General features: G+C 36.8%; 1 long non-coding RNA gene across 1 annotated transcript in view; it reads left to right on the top strand.

The window, feature by feature from the left end:
* The window catches only part of LOC134728452 (uncharacterized), a 617,625-nt gene that overhangs the window by 414,039 nt on the left and 182,110 nt on the right, over nucleotides 1–21,476 (top strand). The window contains exon 2 of the long non-coding RNA XR_010108867.1: nucleotides 2,796–2,889. This is a non-coding gene — a long non-coding RNA (uncharacterized LOC134728452). The remainder of the gene's footprint in view (nucleotides 1–2,795; nucleotides 2,890–21,476) is intronic.

Genomic DNA, 21,476 nt, shown 5'->3' with positions numbered 1-21,476 from the left:
GATAATTTAGTATGGCAACCATAACATATCAATACAGCCATAGAAATAAATTCCTGAAATCTACAAATATAACTTGGCATACACATTTTAAATATGCAAATGGCCTCTTCTCTTGCAGAGCAACCAGTCAGGTTTAGATACGTTTCTAGAGACAATATAGGGCAAACATATACACTGCATGGTCAAATGTAAATATATTATGTAACAGTATACTCAAACATATAGCAGGCCCTGTGATTCACTAAGAAATATGCAAGTTCTTTTCAATCTTCTAAATTTAAATAAAATTCTAGTACTCAGCTAGAACATTATAGAACTAAGCAGACTTCTGTATTTTTATACATGGATCCTCTGAGAATAGTTAGATATTTCTGAAGTAAAAAATAAAATCAGCCTGATGGTGTAAGTAGGGCTCCTAGCTTTAAAATTATGTATAAGATCACTAAAGTTCAGGGAAAGCTGATTGATTTAATCTTATTTCTGGTAACCACAAAGGTATTTCTATTGCAAGAACATCCTTTTGTAGAGCTGTAACGAGATTGTCTTGCTGTCTCTTTTAATCTCAGAGCTTAGATTGTCCTGTATCATTTTCTTGTTTTGAGGGTCACTTTTTTAACATGGGAGCATAACTTTGTGAGGGCCCTCCTTCTTTGGAAATACAAAAATAGCACAACTTCCCATTATATCTCAATTTCATTATAGGACAATTTTAGGCTGACCCAGGCTGTGTGATTCACTAATGTCCAATCATCATATGCAGTGGTGATAGCAGTACTAAGAGCCAGCCTCGGCTTCAACTGGAAAATCTGCAGACAAATGTTTATTTTATGAGGATGCTTCTTCTTCCCCCATTGAGTCTATAGCATGTAACTAATGCTGGCTGAATTGAGCACTAAAGGCAATATCCAGAAACCATTCACATTTCCTGGTTTTTATTATTTACTGTGGGTACATGCACCACATTATTTCTTGCATCCACATTTCATAGATAATCGCACCATTGTAAGTTCCTAAGCCACCGAATGTATGGCCATCAAGGCTGCACATTTAAATTATGTAGTCCTTCCCCCCAAAAATATGTACAAGAGTCCACCTCTAAAGCCAGCAAACTCACGCATAGCCTGGAAATACTCTCTGAGAAGTGTCTCTGCCCCAAATGCTACAGCAGCACCATTATTACTCCTATAACCCACCTAATCTGTCCTGCTGGTGGGGCTCTAAGTTTTTCCTGCCTGTTTTTGCAATTTTTGTTTAGGACTTGTTCTCCATTTCAACTCATAATCTTGCAGAGGTCAGAGATTATGTCTGAAGATTTTTCCCTCACCTCCCAATAGTAATGACTGGTATTATCACCAGTGTATACTAATAGTGGCTTCCATGTTTTAAATGCTTGCTATGTGCCATGCTCTATACACACCTTATCTCTTTGTCATTCTCACTTCAGTACTTTGAGTTGGATATTATCACACCCATTTTACAGATGATGAAATGGAGGCTCGTGGAAAGGTGGTATCTTGCCCAAGGCCATAAAGCTAATACGTTTAGGGACTGGGATTGAAAATCAATTAATCAGAACACTTTGCATTGCCTTTCACAGTATTACTAGCACTGAATTAATCATGAATGGGTGGTTAACTTTTTCAAATTCACCTATACAACTTTTAAAAAAGGAATAAATGTTGGGTGTGAAAAATAGTAGAATAATTCAATGTTGGAGGATCGAGCCCAGTAGTATTTCCTTAATATGCAATAATATAGACGATCCAGAGCTAAGGGTTGTCTTGTTGGAGACCAATTCAATCTTTGCTTAATTTTTACAGCAGTTTAGGGCCATGTCTTTTTTGGTGAAAAAGGTGGAAAATGCTGGACAAGAGCAGGCAGAAGGGCTCTGGGCTTCTGACCAAGAGTTTGACCCCTTACGAAGCATCTTAAAGTGGGGACTTCTAGGCCTTTTCCCTCCAGCAAGTGATCAAGCTTTCAGGGATGGCAGGGCCAGCTTCATGGAGAGTGTGTGACCAGTGCAGTCACACAAGTCCCATACTCAGAGGGGGTCCCCAGTCTTGGGGCTTAATGTTCTGTGATCACCATCTCAAAATTCTTAAGAATTGTATTTTGGAATTAGTGCGTAGTAAGTGAAGACTGATAACAGCGGTGTGTGTGCTGAGGCTTGGGACCTTGGCTCACAAATAGGTTCCCCAGATGGGGGCTTGGCCAGTGACCCTCTACCCTGGGGATGGAGTTGGGGGAGCTTCTGCGCAGATTCAAGGAGAGTCAGGGTCCAGAACATGCCCCATGTGTCTCATGTGCTGAATTATGGGTGGGACCCCCTGATGACTGTGAATGTATGTACTTGTCTTGTGAGTGTCCCCATGACCAAGACAATGTGAGGCTGAATAGCAAATTAAGAAAATACCATGACAAGTCAAGGAAGTTTATAAAAAGAAGGCAAAACCATTTTACGTGATTTTTGTCCAAGGGGCCTCACACTTTCATTTTGTATTAGAGCCAACAAATTGTGTAGGTCTGCCTGAAGAAGCATTCATAGCTTTTGGAGGGAAAATATGGCTGCCAAAGTTGGCTGAATGGGTCATTTTTTTACTCGTCAGTCAGTGTTTTGATAGACATTGTATAGATGTCCATCAATCCTCATTTCTTCACTGGGGACTTTTGCAGGAAGTTATTGTATTTCCCAGCTTCTCCTGTAGTTAGGTTTTGGCCAATAAAACGTGAGTTTAAGTGTGGCCAGGTCATGAAAAGTCTCACATGGTCCTTATTCTCACTTTTCGTTCAAGTAGTGGTTGGACCCCAAGGAGCCCCAGAAGATGGAACTGACACAAGATGAAAGAAGACAGCTGCCCCAAACAACAAGTAGAAGGCTGCCTACCAACTGTGAGTAAGAAATACAAATTGATTCTGTTAAGTCACTGAGAATTTGTGGTTGTTACAGATGTAGGGTAATTAACCCAGTTAATTTTCAACAATAGGGCATTTTTCGCATGTAGGGTCTTCAAACTACACCTCTCAAACCAAATATGACAAACATCTGCTTTTGTTAATAAAGCTTTATTTGGAAAACAGCCATGTACATTTAAAAAAAATGGATTGTCCTTTGCCGTTCTCACACTTCAATGGCATAGTTGAGTAGCTGGGACAGAGACATATGTCTCACAAATCTTAAAACTATTTACTATCTGATTTTTTATAGAAACAGTTCATAAATTGCTGATCTTATACATGACTGAAGAGGTGGTTGCATTGACTTCCATTAAATGGTCCTTGCAGATTTGAATGCTTTTTAAGATAAACAATAATATATTCTGGACAGTTTGCTTTTGATTCTTACTCTTTCATCATTTCTACAGTTAGAGCAAGTTGTTCTGCAAAGAGACGTAAGTTTAAATTAAATAAGATTCTTGCTATTGTGCAGTTGATTATGATAATGACAACAACAATAATATGAGTGATTATAACTGCTACAGCATTTATTGAGCTATATGCAATGTGTTAAATGTTCTATAAGTGCATTGTTTGACTTAATACAATGTTCTATGAGATAGGAATTATTCCATTTTCTTGATAAGAAAACTGAAGCACATAGAGGTTAGTGACTTGCCCAGTATCACTTGGGCAAGAGGAGAGGCTGGATTGATACAATGCCTATGATTCCTGGATGGCCTGTGTAGCACCATTATCTCAGTGGCTGGAGAGGACACAGTGCCTAAGATGATTCCTTTATAATCATGAGTATCTCTTTTTGAGCTACTAGAAACTGATTTTTCATATCTGTAAGTGAATAAAAAAAGTTAAACCTCCCAGAGACAATAAGCAAGACCATAGCATTTGACAATATAAACAGTTCTTTAAAACAGAAAGCAAATGGACAAGTGGGAATTAATTTAGTAATGTGAGAAAACAGAAACCTAACTACTCTCAGGGGAGAAAAGAAGAAATCTATTATTGTCACCAATGCCCAAGAAGGCTTAGGAATTAGAGATATCATGTACCTGTAAATGTGGAGTTAAAGATGGGACTGAAAAATACCAGGAGTGGTTTTAAAAAGATGAGTTAGATCCCTCAGATTCATTTTCTCACCCCAACCAGCCAAGTGACTACCCCTGTTCTACCCAGCCAGGAGACATTTAACAGGAGATGCTTAGTCCTCAGTGATGTAGACACAATGGAGTTAGTAAAGGACGAAGTTGAAATCAGAAAGATCAGGTGAACACATACTCAGTGGTGAGAACAGCAACAGGCTGCTTCCCAAGCTCTGCTTCCAGAATCCTGGTATCAAGGCTATTACCTTCTAGGCAAGATAATTAGAGTTCCTTTTTGGGGAAACATAATCTCCCAAGAATAAAAACCTATAGACATGGACATTAGAGAGTCATCCAACACAACTCCCGGTAACCTTACAGTGAAACTCACTAGTCATCAAACTGGCCTATAGAAATATAGCTTTTTACTGCTTCACTCATTTATTTACTTATTTATTATTAAAATTATTAATTTTTTTTAAAGACAGGGTCTCACCCTGTCACCCAGGCTGGGGTGCAGTGGAGTGATGATAGCTCACTGCTGCTTCAAACTCCTGAGTTCAATGATCCTCCTTCTTCAGTCTCCTGAGCAGCTAGGACTACAGGTGTGTGCCATCATGCCTAGCTACTTTTTTGTTTCTTGTAGAGAGGAAGTCTTGCTATGTTGCCCAGGCTGGTCTTGAACCTCTGGCATGAAGAGACTTTTCTTCCTCAGCCTCCCAAAGCTCTGGAATTACAGGCATGAGTCACCACTCCCTGCCTTGCTTCACCCTTGGGTATAAAAAATAGGCTATGATTACCATATTTTTAAGAGAGTTCTCTAAATTATAGAGATCAAAACAAACAGATTAAAAGAAGATTTGAAGGAAAAAAAGACAATGAAGGGAGCAACATAAAAAACAAATTAAAAACTATAAATGATTTCCTTAAATAATAAAAGAAGAACAGGATGCTATTTTGAAAATTAGAAAGCCAGAAGGAGCCTTGCACATTAGAAATAACACAACACTCTTAAAAATAAATAGAAAAATAAAGATAAATTTAAGAAAATCTCCCCAGAAGAAAAACAATCACAAATCAAGGTTGGAGACAAAGTTCAGGAAGTTTTTCAAGATGTAAAACAGAACACAAACTAATATGTTCAACATTTTGTCAATAGGAGTACTAGAATGAGAGAACAGAAACGCAAGGGAAGAAATTATAGAGGAAATAATAATGATGAAAATTTCGAGAAATTTGTGTGTATATAGAAGGACATGGGTATACCTATTGAAAGAGCCAAATGAATGCTGAGCTCACAGAATGGAAACAAAACAAAACATGAATTTCAGAACACTGGGAATTAAGAAGATCAGGAACAAGAATAGAATTGAACTTCAGCATAGCAATATTTTAGGCTAGAAAGAGCAGAGCAGCACCTTTATGATTCAGAGAAAATGATTTCCAACCTGTAAGATCTCAAAAAATATACTACCTATACTTCCTTTTTCAAGAAGCTACTGGAGATATTAATATGTCCACAATAATAAGAGAGTAAATCAAGAAGGAGAAAGCTATGGGATCTAGTTAAGTGGGAATCCAACCCAGGAGAGGGACAAATGGGATTTCCAGGATAATACTTGTGCGGTAGACCCAGAGACCAATTGGTCCAGAAAAAGAAGGTGGAGGAAATTTTGGGAAGAATTTCTCCAGGTTATATACTTATATATTACAGATGGTTTACCTCATATGTTTGATTAAACTTTCTGCTATGTCAGAGTGTTTGAGGGAAGAATTGTTGATAAATCCATAGAAAACTAGCCAAAAAATAAATAAAAATAATTAACTCCAGGCGGAAAATTGGGTTAAAAAGAAAAATATATAGACTGCCACATGTCTTATCTATAAACAATTTTCATGTAGAAAACAATGTAAAAAGTATTGACTTCTTAGAAATTGCTATATAACTATTGAAAATATGGGTGAAGAAAGTATGTGTTTGTTTTGGTAATGGTATAATAGAAATAAACCTTCCTCTTTCTAGTTAGAAAGTCACTAAACAATGTCTAAAAAATCATGACAGTTCCATATAAAATTACAATTGAAATAAGGATTTAGTGACACAAAAGATAATAATAACTTAAAAATAGTAAACTTTAAAAGGTCAACCTATTGTCTCTGGAAAACCATGCTAAAGGGTAGAGACAGATAAGGCATGAATCACTTGACGTTTTAAGTTGTGTATATGTGTTATTTAGAAAAACTAAAATTAAATTTAAAAAAACAGCTAGTGGCCAGTAAACGAATAAAATATTTTCTTTATTAATAGACAAAAAGATTTAAACTATAGCCAAAATGAGAGACTTGTTTCAAGCTGTAATAGAATGGCATGTATCAGATCAACTCTTTACTGATAGAATTCAAAATAAAGCTGTGTAAAAACATTAGAAAGTGCTGAAGGCAGTCAAGAGTCCACAGAAGAGATAAACACATTTGGGTAGGCCTGGAATTCTCTGCTGTTTTTCCCTCCAGATATTTGTTGATCCGCAAGCTACACATAGTAAGGCCAAGAAGTCAGACACAAAGTGGGAAGTAAGAGGCTAAAGTATGATGCCAAGCTGTTGACTTTTTTACAATTCTGAAAAGGTTAAAAAGTTAAACATTGGCGCCCAGGGCCTGCCAAGAAAAAAAAAAAAAAAGCTCTTGTTGAAAACTTGGGCTTTCTCTTGAAACACCTGAAAGGTTAAGCCCTTGGATTAAAGACAGCCAGAATAATAGGCCAGCCGTCACAAAGACTGATATCTGGCCTGAAATCATCTCAATCTATGACTGCATCAAGACGTCTAACTCCTATAAATACCTACCAGAAAAATCATACATTTTCTCTAAAGAAATATATTATTCATAGCCTCTATAATATTTCTTATATGATATCTGACATTCATGTAAAAATTTACCAGCAATGCCAAAGGTAGGACCAAAAATGATCAAAACCCAACACAAAATACCAACAATGGAAATTGACCAATATACAGTTGATCTAGATATTGGAGTTTAACACAACACAGAGTTCACAGAGTTTAAAATAAATGTAACAACATTTATTTTAGTATGTTTTTTTAAAAAATGGATGACAATGTAAACATTTTACCAGAAAGCTGACATCTATAAAGAATCATACTGAAATTATAGACTAAGATAATAAAATTAAGAACTCAATATTTAGATTTAAATACAGTTTAAATACGTAAGAAGAGAGAATCATTCAACTGAGATATAGATCAATGGAAAATTTTCAAACTGAGGGATTGAAGGAGAAAAAGAAAAATCAATGGAAAATATATAAACAAGCATAAAAGATAAATAAGGTATACTGAGATATTCTAATGTATGACTGAAGCTAATACACATGTAATTGAAGTTCCACCAGAAAAAGAGAAACAAGTTGTAGAAGTTAACATTTAACAAGATAAAGGCTAGAAATTTCCCACAGTTAATCATACTAACAAATTTTCCAAACGTAATGATGGCTTATGAGGTTCAAGATGCACGATGAATCTCAAGAAGAAAAAAATGCAAAGGAAATCACAGATGATAGCACACATTAACATTTCTGAAAAAAATGCATTACCTTCAAAAGAGCAATAAAATAATGATAGAAGACTGATTAAAGGAAATGATGGATACCAAAAGACAGTAGAATAACATTTTTGAAATGAAAACAAAAACAAAAACCTACCAACCAAGTATTCTCTATTTGGCTAAAAAAAAAAAGCTTTATTTACAAGACAAAAGGAAGATGTTTTAAGTCCATTAAACTGATAGAATTTGTTGCAAGCAGTTCCAGCCTAAAACAAACACAGACAGAAGGGAAATTATTTTTATGGAAAGAAGAAAACAGGAGGGAAGGAAGAGCAATAAGCAATAAAAAGAGTGAATATGTGGGGGGCAAATCTAAATAAATACTGAATATGTAAAATGATAAGTCATGGAGGATTCACAGATTCAAATCTGTGCATCATACATAGATTGCAAATACATGTTAACACAAAAAGTGGAAGGGGAGTAAATGAAGTTAGCGTCCAAAGGTTTTTGAGGAAAAATACTCAAAACAGCTTATATAAACAATATATCCAAGTGGTCAATAAATTGATGAAAAGATGATCAACATCATCAGAGAAATGCAAATTAAAACTTCAATGATATATAAATACATACATTTGAATGTCAAAGGCAAAACAAATTCAAAAATTGAGAATTCCAAGTGTTGGTGAGATTGGAGCACCTAAGTACTCTCACTGCTCATGGAAATATAAATGGGTGCAACCACATTGTCAGTTTCTCCTGAAGCTGAAAATATGTGTATTTAGCGATCCCACTGAAAGGCACATGCCAATACAGAAGCATAGCTGTGTGCACCAAAATAATAATAAAAAGAGTGTTACTTTATCATTATTAGTAATAACTCAAATCGAAAACAACCCAAATGTTCATCACAAGTAGAAAAGAGCATTTATTTTTAAATGGTATAATCGTGCAACAACTGACAAAAATTTTTTTGCTTGACCAGGAGTCAGGCTCCTGAACCTTCTCCTGGGCCCATCTGTGCACTTCCTTGTAAAATTCAGTTTTTGCATGAACCCTGCTAAGTCAGTTTAGCAAGATCGCCCCCACCCTTGATACCTGATCAGGTTTCTCATCCTCCACCACCCTCCAGGTGATGTCTGATCACCCTAGGCTGTTTTTAGCAAGAATCCAGTTAAATCAGTTTAGTCAGAATGTCCCCTATCCCTGATGTTTCCTTTTAGTAATTTTCCACCCACTGATCCCTACCCTGCTCCTTGGCTATAAATTCCCACTTGCCCAGACCATGATCAGAGTCGAGGCCAATCTCTCCCCCCCAACTGCAAAATCTCATTGCAGTGTTGCTTATACCTATTGCTAAGAACTGCATAAAGCCTTCCTTACTGTGGTTTAACAACAATCACTGAATCACTTTTTTTCTTTAACACAATATAGCAATATAATAATGAAAATGAACAGACCACTGCTGCATGCAACAATAGGAATGATTCTGTTGAGTGAAGAAAGCAGATACAAAAGAACACTTACTGTATGATTTCATATATGTAAATTTCAAAACCAGGCAATATTAATCTACGGTAATATAAGTGATTATAATGGGTATTTTGATGGGAGAATTTGGTGACTGACGGGGCGATCAAGGGACATTTCTGGCAGAGTAGTGGAAGTGGGGGCAGCTGGTAATGTTCTGTTTTTTCACCTGGATAGTAGTTACATAGGTGTGTTTAAAAATTCATTGATCATGATTTATAAATTTTGTCTGGATATGGAAGCTCTACAATTAAGAAGTTTACTTGGAAAAAGAAATAACATAAAAACATGTTTACAGTATTATCCCAATTTTATTAAAAAATATTATAGACTAAGGGAAATGATGTGAAGATACATAGAAGAAAATTGACAGTTGTAGAATTATTGAGTTCTATTTTTGTGAATTTACAAATTTTTCTTAACTCTATAATGTATATTTTAATCATGAAAAATTAAAACTTAAAAATTACAACACTGAAATTTGTAAATTTGTAAAAGTTAAAAGTTGTAAATTGAGACATCTGATTATTAAAATATGTCTACCTTTATATTCAAGCAAGCCCACTGCTGAGAATTTATCCCAAGGCAACAAATGGACAAATATATAAATATCTTTATGCAGGGATGTTAATTTTAGCTTTGCTTTTAACTATTAAAATGGAAACTATTGAAATGTCCATTAAAAGAAGGTTGACTCAATGAAATATAATACATACTCAGAATGGAATGCTACACAATCTTTCAAAATGATCACTTGGATCTATATTTATTAATATGGAATGCACTTGCATTATAGAATAGTATGTATAGTATCATATTTCATAATTATGATAAATACATGTGTATTATATATATGTATTGAGATAGAATAATATTGGTTGTCTGGGTAGTGAGACAGTGACTGGATAGTGACGATTACTTTTTTTTCATTCTTTTCAGTATGTTTGATTTTTATTTTACAATAGTATGAATAACTTTTATAATGAAAAGAAATGACAAAGCTACTTTCATTTTGGGGGGAACAAAACTAAGAGAGAGTGGGGCATTATATGTGACAGAGAATGGTCATGTTTTGTATTAACTTTCTTTTCCATTTAAGTCCTGTATTTGTTGTGGTAATCTTAGGACAGATTTGTCTTATAATAAGCATGGAGGAAAAAATAACTGTCCTAAAGAAAATCTTTTATTTCTTGCCTATTTTTATTGCCATCCAATAGCTTGATGTTGGAGTAAAGACACAGTAGGTGTGAGTCATAGCTTGGCCACTCATCAGCTATGTGGTGTTGTTAGGTAACCACATAACTTTTCTGAGACTGAGTTCCTTCTCTCTATAAAATTTGGATAACAGTATCTTTTCTACTTCTATTCCTAAGTAGTTGAGCAAATACAAGCTGTGTGTAATCAGGCCCTGTCAACCTTATTCACTGTTAAATCCACCTCCTACTCTCCTAATCTAGAACAGCTCCTGACACAGAATAGAAATTCCATAGATATTTGCTGATTGAATGAATGACTGGTCAACTGCAATTGCTTTGTAAACTCTAAAGTGTCAAAAATTTAGGTGCAGATTACATAGTCATAGTTTAATCGTCATGTAGGTGTTGATTATGTTGTCCTAAAATGATCACTTGAATAATGTGGAACCAGTCTGGGTTATAGAATGGCATGCGTAATATGATCACTGACATTTACTTTAGTTTGTATATATTATTATAATATTCAAAATTACACTTGAATGCTGGGGAAAAGTCCAGGGTTCTATGGGATGTTTATTAGTAAAGCCGTGGTCCTACAAAAATTGAAGATTTGTATGTATTTAAAATGAAGTTTTCTACCTGGTTCTGTTACTGTATAAATGGGGGTGAAGAAAAGCCACTTTCTTCCAGAAATGACCCATCCACCAAAAAAAGTGCTATGGTAGGATATAAAATAATTTTATGGATAGCAGTAAATCTTTGTGGAATAAGTTCTTAATCTTTTTATGAAAACATAGGACATGCTTCTAGTTGCTGATTAGCTCCATGCAGAAACTACAGAGAGTGGTAAGTATTCTAGTCATCTATTCTAATTAAAATTAAAATTGAAATCTGGGTTCTAATGAAGAGAAGCTTAGTGCTGGTCCTGTGGGATCTCTTCAGAAGGTAAGACAAAAAATGCACAAAAGCAAAAAGTGATTTCACAGTCATTTTCTTCTCCCGTGTTTTATTTGAACATCAAATTCATATTTTTTATAGGAGCACATCTTTCCCTGATGGAAGGCAGTCACTGTCCTTTTGACATGAACACTCTTAAAAATGTACCATATCCCAATAGAGCAGACCCAACTATGTCATTGTGGACATGTTGGCATTATCCCTCTGACACCATGTCCTGGGGAAATGAGGTGACAGCTCAGCTGTACCTGAGAATAGATTCATTACTACCAATCTTGGGCATGCGATCTGGCTCAGACAGGGTTCCGTGTCAAAGTTTACTTCTGTGTTGAAAAGAGAAAATGTTGGGTTGCCAAAGGATAATAAAGAAAGAATAGAACTGAAAACTGTCTATACGAATCTTATTGAGCAACTTTAAAAATTAACAATGAATTTCAAATTATTTTACAATATCCCTTTAGGAGTTATTTGTTAAATATCCCACATGTACACACTCAGAGAATACATTTAAAGAGATAACTTATTGAAGGCATTGACAAAAATATTAAATGTATGAAATAAAGACATTTCAAAGTGATGTTGTCAAAATGGTGATTCCTTACTAAATGCATTATTGTCACAAACATAACATAAATATAGGAACTGAAAAATTTGAAAAATCCCTTATAGCATCTTAAAATACTTATATTCACACCACTTCAAAAAGACCTGATTTCAACAACACATTTTAATCAAATTCAACTATTTTTCCTAAACTATGAACTGCATTTATTGTTGACACATGATGCTATAAACATGTCATCTCGCTGTCTTGTAGAATATTCCCTGCTATATTCTCCATATTTAGTTTTTTGGGTTAATTGGGGAAGTAAAATTAGTTCTTTATTTAGAATTCCCTCTAAGTCAAGAATAAAGGCATTTCATCTGCAGGAAAATAATCTGAAGGCAGAAGCGATTCTAGAAATGTAATAAACACTGCGATAGGGTATCTTTCCTGGTTGCAAGCATTCCATAGATGAAAGTTAGGAACTGTCTGTTGGATACGATGAGTGGCAGGTTGCATACGAGAGAGAGAGAGAGCTCACAACTAATCTGTTGTGAACAATATGCAGCAGCAACTCCTGAACCTCCTTCCATTACTATGCAGAGAGGGGGCAGGGGAGTAACATCTCCCCAGCAACAATTGAAGGAGGAGCAAGCTGAAAAAACAGCACACAAAATAACAAGGGCAGGCCGGGCACGGTGGCTCATGCCTGTAATCCCAGCACTTTGGGAGGTCAAGGCAGGTGGATCACAAGGTCAGGAGTTCAAGACCAGCCTTGCCAAGATGGTGAAACCCCGTCTCTACTAAAAATACAAAAATTAGCCAGGTGTGGTGGCAGGTGCCTGTAATCCCAGCTACTCAGGAGGCTGAGGCAGAGAAACGCTTGAACCCAGGAGGCGGAGGTTGCAGTAAGGTGAGATCGCTCCAGTGCACTCCAGCCTGGGCAATGGAGCAAGACTCTGTCTCAAACAGCAACAACAACAACAACAACAACAACAACAACAACAACAACAACAACAAAACACAAGGGCAGATCTGACACAGACTACCAGTAGAGTTTGATTAAAATGTTCCAAAAGTATAATTTTTCCTTCCCTATTTAACTATGAGACAGTCAACATTGCTTAATGTCAATGCTGTTTTTTTTTTATTATTATACTTTAAGTTTTAGGGTACATGTGCACAACGAGCAGGTTTGTTACATATGTATACATGTGCCATGTTGGTGTGCTGCACCCATTAACTCGTCATTTAACATTACATATATCTCCTAATGCTATTCCTCCCCCCTCCCCCCACCCCACAACAGGCCCTGGTGTGTGATGTTCCCCTTCCTGTGTCCATGTGTTCTCATTGTTCAATTCCCACCTATGAGTGAGAACATGTGGCGTTTGGTTTTTTGTCCTTGCGATAGTTTGCTGAGAATGATGGTTTCCAGCTTCATCCATGTCCCTACAAAGGACATGAACTCACCCTTTTTTATGGCTGCATAGTATTCCATGGTATATATGTGCCACTTAATCCAGTCTATCATTGATGGACATTTGGCTTGGTTCCAAGTCTTTGCTATTGTGAATAGTGCCGCAATAAACATATGTGTGCATGTGTCTTTATAGCAGCATGATTTATAATCCTTAGGGTATATACCCAGTAAGGGGATGGCTGGGTCAAATGGTATTTCTAGTTCTAGATCCCTGAGGAATCGCCACACTGACTTCCACAATGGTTGAACTCATATACAGTCCCATCAACAGTGTAAAAGTGTTCCTATTTCTCCACATCCTCTCCAGCACCTGTTGTTTCCTGACTTTTTAATGATCACCATTCTAACTGGTTTGCGATGGTATCTCATTGTGGTTTTGATTTGCATTTCTCTGATGGCCAGTGATGATGAGCATTTTTTCATGTGTCTTTTGGCTGCATAAATATCTTCTTTTGAGAAGTGTCTGTTCATATCCTTTGCCCACTTTTTGATGGGGTTGTGTTTTTTTCTTGTAAATTTGTTTGAGTTCATTGTAGATTCTGGATATTAGCCCTTTGTCAGATGAGTAGATTGCAAAAATTTTCTCCCATTCTGTAGGTTACCTGTTCACTCTGATGGTAGTTTCTTTTGCTGTGCAGAAGCTCTTTAGTTTAATTAGATCCCATTTGTCAATTTTGTCTTTTGTTGCCATTGCTTTTGGTGTTTTAGACATGAAGTCCTTGCCCATGCCTATGTCCTGAAGGGTATTGCCTAGGTTTTCTTCTAGGGTTTTTATGGTTTTAGGTCTTACATTTAAGTCTTTAATCCATCTTGAATTAATTTTTGTATAAGGTGTAAGGAAGGGATCCAGTTTCAGCTTTCTACATATGGCCAGCCAGTTTTCCCATCACCATTTATTAAATAGGGAATCCTGTCCCCATTTCTTGTTTTTGTCAGGTTTGTCAAAGATCAGATAGTTGTAGATATGTGGCATTATTTCTGAGTGCTCTGTTCTGTTCCATTGGTCTATATATCTGTTTTGGTACCAGAACCATGCTGTTTTGGTTACTGTAGACTTGTAGTATAGTTTGAAGTCAGGTAGCGTGATGCCTCCAGCTTTGTTCTTTTGGCTTAGGATTGACTTGGCAATGCAGGTTCTTTTTTGGTTCCATATGAACTTTAAAGTAGTTTTTTCCAATTCTGTGAAGAAAGTCATTGGTAGCTTGATGGGGATGGCATTGAATCTGTAAATTAACTTGGGCAGTATGGCCATTTTCACAATATTGATTCTTCCTACCCATGAGCATGGAATGTTCTTCCATTTGTTTGTATCCTCTTTTATTTCCTTGAGCAGTGGTTTGTAGTTCTCCTTGAAGAGGTCCTTCACATCCCTTGTAAGTTGGATTCCTGGGTATTTTATTCTCTTTGAAGCAATTGTGAATGGGAGTTCACTCATGATTTGGATCTCTGTTTGTCTGTTATTGGTATATAAGAATGCTTGTGATTTTTGTACATTGATTTTGTATCCCGAGAACTTACTGAAGTTGCCTATCAGCTTAAGGAGATTTTGGGCTGAGACGATGGGGTTTTCTACATATACAATCATGTCATCTGCAAACAGGGACAATTTGACTTCCTCTTTTCCTGATTGAATACCCTTTATTTCCTTCTCCTGCCTGATTGCCCTGGCCAGAACTTCCAACACTATGTTGAATAGGAGTGGTGAGAGAGGGCATCCCTGTCTTCTGCCAGTTTTCCAAGGGAATGCTTCCAGTTTTTGCCCATTCAGTATGATATTTGCTGTGGGTTTGTCAAAGATAGCTCTTAATATTTTGAGATACGTCCCATCAATACCTAATTTATTGAGAGTTTTTAGCATGAAGGGTTGTTGAATTTTGTCAAAGGCCTTTTCTGCATCTATTGAGATAATCATGTGGTTTTTGTCTTTGGTTCTGTTTATATGCTGGATTACATTTATTGATTTGCATATATTGAACCAGCCTTGCATCCCAGGGATGAAGCCCACTTGATCATGGTGGATAAGCTTTTTGATGTGCTGCTGGATTCGTTTTGCCAGTATTTTATTGAGGATTTTCGCATCAAAGTTCATCAGGGATATTGGTCTAAAATTCTCTTTTTTTGTTGTGTCTCTGCCAGGCTTTGGTATCAGGATGATGCTGGCCTCATAAAATAAGTTAGGGAGGATTCCCTCTTTTTCTATTGATGGGAATAGTTTCAGAAGGAATGGTACCAACTCCTCCTTGTACCTCTGATAGGATTTGGCTGTGAATCCATCTGGTCTTGGACTTTTTTTAGTTGGTAAGCTATTAATTATTGCCTCAATTTCAGAGCCTGTTATTCATCTATTCAGAGATTCAACTTCTTCCTGGCTTAGTCTTGGGAGGGTGTATGTGTTGAGGAATTTATCCATTTCTTCTAGATTTTCTAGTTTACTTGCATAGAGGTGTTTATAGTATTCTCTGATGGTAGTTTGTATTTCTGTGGGATCGGTGGCGATATCCCCTTTATCATTTTTTATTGCGTCTATTTGATTCTTCTCTCTTTTCTTCTTTATTAGTCTTGCTAGTGGTCTATCAATTTTGGTGATCTTTTCAAAAAACCAGCTCCTGGATTCAATGATTTTTTGAAGGGTTTTTTTTGTGTCTCTATTTCCTTCAGTTCTGCTCTGATCTTAGTTATTTCTTGCCTTCTGCTAGCTTTTGAATGTGTTTGCTCTTGCTTCTCTAGTTCTTTTAATTGTGATGTTATGGTGTCAATTTTAGATCTTTCCTGCTTTCTCTTGTGGGCATTTAGTGCTATACATTTCCCTCTACACACTGCTTTGAATGTGTCCCAGAGATTCTGGTATGTTGTGTCTTTGTTCTCATTGTTTTCAAAGAACATCTTTATTTCTGCCTTCATTTCGTTATGTACCCAGTAGTCATTCAGGAGCAGGTTGTTCAGTTTCCATGTAATTGAGCGGTTTTGAGTGAGTTTCTTAATCCTGAGTTCTAGTTTGATTGCACTGTGGTCTGAAAGACAGTTTGTTACAATGTCTCTTCTTTTACATTTGCTGAGGAGTGCTTTACTTCCAAGTATGTGGTCAATTTTGGAATAAGTGCAGTGTGGTGCTGAGAAGAATGTATATTCTGTTGATTTGGGCTGGAGAGTTCTGTAGATTTCTATTAGGTCCGCTTGGTGCAGAGCTGAGTTCAATTCCTGGATATCCTTGTTAACTTTCTGTCTCATTGATCTGTCTAATGCTGACAGTGGAGTGTTAAAGTCTCCCATTATTATTTTGTGGGAGTCTAAGTCTCTTTCTAGGTCTCTAAGGACTTGCTTTATGAATCTGGGTGCTCCGTCAATGCTGTTAATGAAGTTGTCAGGCTTGTCACTTTCATTGAATACCAGCTTTACTAAGAAACTGATACTACAGTTACCTCCAGCTCTATACGATTAAATTCATCAAAGCACGCCCAGGCTTCAGACTGTGCTGGATCTTTGAAGAATGTCCCTGTGGTTTCAGAGTCTGCCCCATCATAGCAACTTAACATGCCTGGTGAAAGATGGAAGCTTAAAACAACCATTGGAAAGATTTTATTTAGTACTTTCTCCTCCAAAGAGGGCCAACTGGAAATTTAAGAATTCCGATGCTCCATAAGAGAACCAGCATCATCCATAGGCTTTGAGGAACTTTTTGAGGCACTCCATAATTCCTTTTCACCAATATCTGTCTTCCCCATTCAGCTACCAGTGAAATCAAATTCCATTATGTTTTCTTTGTTCATTAATTCACTCCTTTGTTTTCTCACTCAAGAAATATTTGAGTGTCTATGTCAATATTGGGCTAAGCATTGTAGGTGGTAAAAGGATAGATCTTCCAGACTGGAAATTCTAATAGGGTTGAAAAGTGTGCATACATAGCTAACATCCAAGACAGAAAGTGGTAACACTGCAAGGACAATAAAACATTATGGGCTGGAATTAAGCTAGAAGGATAAAAGAAGGTTTGAAGCTGAGGTTGCATCTGAACTAGGCCTTTGAGAGCGGATAGTATTTGAATATCAGGGGTACTTGCTCAGCTTTCTCCCTGGAACTTTCTGGTCCTTACATGGCTGAGTCTGTCTTGATTTTTAGTTTGAGATCAAAATTATCCACTCAGAAATCTCTTCCCTGGACACTCAATGAAATGACAGCTCCCCAACTCACTCTCCACCCCATCACCCTGTTTTATTGTATTCATAGCACTTACTGCTCTCTGAAATTCCTGTTTATTTATTTACCTAATCTTTTTACTCATTAGAATAAAAGTTCTGTAAAAGTAGATACTTTGTCCTGTAGATTAGTGCTGCATTCCCAGGACCTAGACTGTTGACTGGCCTACAGCAAGTACTCAAAAAATGTAGGAGAATGAATTGAATGAAAGGAGGGAAAGGAGATTCCAGGTATAGGGAGGAATATACAAAATGGTGAGGAGGTGGGATCACATGGACATGCCTAGGACACAGTAAAACATGTGTAAGCTCATGGAGGGAAATGCATTCCAAAAGATTGATAGAGGTAAATTTTGAGGGTGTCAATTGCCCGTTTACGAAATTTGGACTTTTTTCGTTGTTGTTAAGTATGCAGCCACAGATTTTGGAATAGAAGACTCACTCAAAAGCAGCATTAGAAAAGCTTACCCTTTCAGCCGTGTCCAAGGAAAAGGGAGAAGAAGCTGCAGTTTGGAAGGTTTGGTAGAGAACTACTTCAATAGTGTAGGTGGTAGTTGGTCTGAGTGTTGTGGGTTATTGTTGAGCTGATTAGTAGTTTAGGTGGGAAGAAAGGAGATTCATCCCTTTGATGAAAGACCATGGTACCATGAATAATCCTCCACACCTGTGTGAATTAGTTGTTTAGATAAAAACTATTCAAGGAATAGTATTCATTAATTGAAAAACTTGTGATGGGAATAAGGATAAAGGGAGGAAGGAAGGAAGATTCTAAGACCTTTAAGTCCAAAGAGGCCAGAGATGGTTGGAAAGGCCTTGCTTGGGCTGAAAAACATTCAGGTCCTGGGGCCTTAGGAGAGGAAGAGGTGATCTTGAAAACAGCTTCACATTGTTTTTAGATCTGGCCCTGACATTAAGCTGAGAAAATCTAATTTGAGTTCTGGGATACTTTTCCATGTCTTGTTCATTCATTAGGACAAAGAAAATACCATTCAACGCATAGTAGCACCCTTGTATCTACTATTAAGCCACATCTTCTAAAACCTGGTTCTCATATTCTCGTGGTTCTTTGAGAATATTTTAATATGTAGCAGACTGTGGGTCTTGGAGCCGGACCAGCTGGGTGAAAGAATCTGGCTCCACTCAGTTGCTGTCCTTGGACAAGTTCTCTCAATGCTCTATGCTTCAGTCTCCTCCTTTGTAAAATTATGATGACAATAGTTTTACCAGCCACATGGAACTTTTTTGAGAATGAAGGAGCTAAAAAACAAAGTGCTCCAAGAAATACCTGGCAGAAAGAAAATGCTCCAGAAATCTTAGCTATTACTATTCATGTTAGTTATAATTGCTGATCCTCATGGTGTTCCTAGCATCTAGCATTGTACTCAGCACATGCTCACTATTGCTCAATAATATTAATGAATAAATTATGGCTTTTATTCATGTGCTGGGGTTATAAAGAAATATCCTAGTAAGCCATGTATTTGTCTGTCTCCGTGATGTCAGGAGTCTACTTTGGATAGCGGAATAGCTGAAACCATTTTCCTATGAGCTTTGTTTCCCACAGGTGACAAAAGCTCACCAGCCATGTGTATGGCATCATCATCATCATCACCACCACCATACTACTTACTCTGTATTGTACACTCATTTTGTACTAGACATTTCTGTTTGACACAAATAGTTAATAAACAACTAATATGTTCCAGGCACTGTTGTAGAGCCTAGGGATAGAAAAGTGGAAAAAAACTAGATTATTTACCCTTAATGAGATAGAATTTTATAAATATGATTCCGTTTAATCTTCACATAAGCAAGAAGCATTATCACTCCTGATTTATTGATGCAAAGTCTGAGGTGCAGTCTGGCTAGTAACTGGTGAAAATTTGTGTAACTCTTAGGTGGTTGATGTGTGATATTACTCCAGGACTAGCTTCTAGTGTGTATTCTTTATAATAAACTACACTGTTTCCTCAACATTTTGAAGCTATAATGGACCAAGTATTTTCCTTTTCCTTGTAAATGGCTATAGCTTATATTGAGTAAAAGCTCCAATATTGAAAGTTCTGTCAAATTGACACTTCTGAAAAAGATATGATATAAACATGACCAAAGGGCTGATCTAGATAGAATTCCAATAAGACATTTCTAAATACCTCTGGAAAAATATTTTATCAATGCACAAGCATTTCGGTATTATCGAATACAAAAATTGTGTCATAGTGTCAGGTTGCTTTTGGTTATGATTGAAAGCCTGTGCAAAGATGCTTAAGCAAAAGAAAATCAACCATATTGGTTCATATAACCCAACTGTTGGAGGGCTTGGTGGATTCAGGAATGCCTGGATCAGGTGCTCAAAGAATATAAATAGGACTTTGCCTTATCTTCTCTATTTCTCTACTCTGCTTTCCTTGGTCAGAAAACTCTTCTTGTGGTTGAGTTGTTATTTCATCTCATAATGTCATAGAAATGAAAGCCTCTTTTCTTACGGCTCTGGGAAAGCTCTTGAAAAAGATTCTGCTTGAACCAGCATGGGTCATGTGTCTACCAAGTCTAGAGTGGATGGAGCACTCTGATTCCAAATCATGAACGTACTTGAACCTTATGGGCCATGTTGCATTTTTATGGAAAGCTAGATTTCTAGACATCCTCAAAAGGAATGCTGGAAAAACATGAATCCAATATAGCTAGGAAAGCTCAAAACACATGACAGAGAGCAAGAAATGGGTGACAAAAAGTCCAATGAAGTTCACCAAACAAAAGTCACAGTTAATCACTGGAATCAAAGATCAATGTGGTCACTATGGTAAATTTCACTACACTGCCATTTTGCCACATGGTTTAAATTAGTCATCCGAAACTTAAAACTAAAAAATTTATGTGGGATTCACATTTCATTGGAGTGATAAATAAGTGCTGGAAATAATCCTTCAAATGTAAACATATGCTCTATCTAGGTTAGGCCATAAAACAGTTCTACTAGAGAACCTTTTATTTTTTTCTTGCAAGTTGCTAGAAACTTGTTCCCTTGTAAATTTCAGTCTTCCCCAAAGAAAATCCTCTTCTTGTATAAATTTATGATCAAATTGAAGGAAGCATCTGAGTGATAAATTTTACACATCCTCTATGCTTATGGATTTTTCTTTTATTTCTCTATTTTTCCGTATCCCCCTGTCTTTGCTTCAGTTTCTTCCACTCTCCTCTCCCACCTAATGTCAATGTATCTGTCAATAGCACTTGATCTGCATAAGGCCCTGCCATTATGCTGGTATATATTGTGTGGAATAGAGCTAAAGAGTTGCCCGAAAGACTTCCAATAAAAGGTCATAACAAAGTATGATTTCTCTGGAGAATTGGTACCAGTCCTGATGATGAAGTTTGCTCACACATGAAGGAGAGAAGAAAGGAAAAGGACTAATAATTTCTGAGCATCTTCTATGTATAAACACTGTGTGAAGTAGATTTGCCTACATTCACTTATTAAAGTGCACCCTTTCCCTATCTGTGTTAGTCTGTCAGGCTGTCTGTCAACAAACTCTAATAGACAGATGGCTTATAAACAGCAGAAATTTTTTAATTTCTTATAGTTCTGAAGACTAGGAAGACCAAGCTCAAGGTGCTGGCAGATTCAGTGTCTGGTGAGTGCCCACTTCTTGGTTCATAGGCAGCCATTTCTTTTTTCTGTAACCTCATGTGGCAGAAGGAGAGAGGGATATCTCTGGGGCCTCTTTATAAGGATCTAATCCCATTCATGAAGTCTACCCCCTTATAACCTAATCATTTCTCAGAGACCCTCACCTCCTAGTGCCATTACCTTCAGGGTTATGATTTCAACATATGAATTTTGGAACTAAAACACAAACATTCAGACCATAGTACCAGCTTCTGAGATCCAGCAAAAATCACCATTTTATAGATAAGGAAACTGGCCTAGAAAGGAGTAAATAACTTTGCCAAACTGACCAGCAAGCAAGAGTA

The sequence above is a fragment of the Pan paniscus genome, chromosome 10 (genome assembly GCF_029289425.2).
Source record: "Pan paniscus chromosome 10, NHGRI_mPanPan1-v2.0_pri, whole genome shotgun sequence".
Taxonomy (NCBI): domain Eukaryota; kingdom Metazoa; phylum Chordata; class Mammalia; order Primates; family Hominidae; genus Pan; species Pan paniscus.
The sequence above is the reverse complement of the archived record's forward strand: the minus strand, read 5'-3'. Positions and strand labels throughout refer to the sequence as shown.